Genomic DNA, 498 nt, shown 5'->3' with positions numbered 1-498 from the left:
TTCCCTCTTTACTTACAAGTCTTGTTTACAAACATCTTGCTTACAAATCATGCTGTGACTCCAAGTCCTCTTTAAAGAATTTCCCAGAACATTGTATATTTTGTCAGCGTGTGTGGCCCTGCGACTTGCACATCCCCAGCTGCTTAATCCCACACTATAAACCCACAGCTCGAGTTCTCTGGCTTCACCTGGCTTGTGGGGTCATCGTGCAGGGAGAGGATGCTGCACTGGGCTGGAAACACTTGGAAATGGACAATGACCCAGGAGCGTGACATGAGGTTCACACATAGCCCAAGCAGCACACAGAGACATACATGTCTTACGGCATCCCCCAACTCTACCAGAGGAATCTCATTTTTCAGGAAGAAAAGATGAGAAGTAGGAACTTGTATCCCCCTTTTCATGACCAACAGCCACTTTTAGCTAGTTATAATGTTACAACATGAATTCCTTTAGTTCTGAAGGATGCTATGTCCAGACCCGTAATCCCTGCTTCTG

The sequence above is a fragment of the Cariama cristata genome, unplaced genomic scaffold (genome assembly GCF_000690535.1).
Source record: "Cariama cristata isolate BGI_N322 unplaced genomic scaffold, ASM69053v1 scaffold17669, whole genome shotgun sequence".
Taxonomy (NCBI): domain Eukaryota; kingdom Metazoa; phylum Chordata; class Aves; order Cariamiformes; family Cariamidae; genus Cariama; species Cariama cristata.
The sequence above is the reverse complement of the archived record's forward strand: the minus strand, read 5'-3'. Positions refer to the sequence as shown.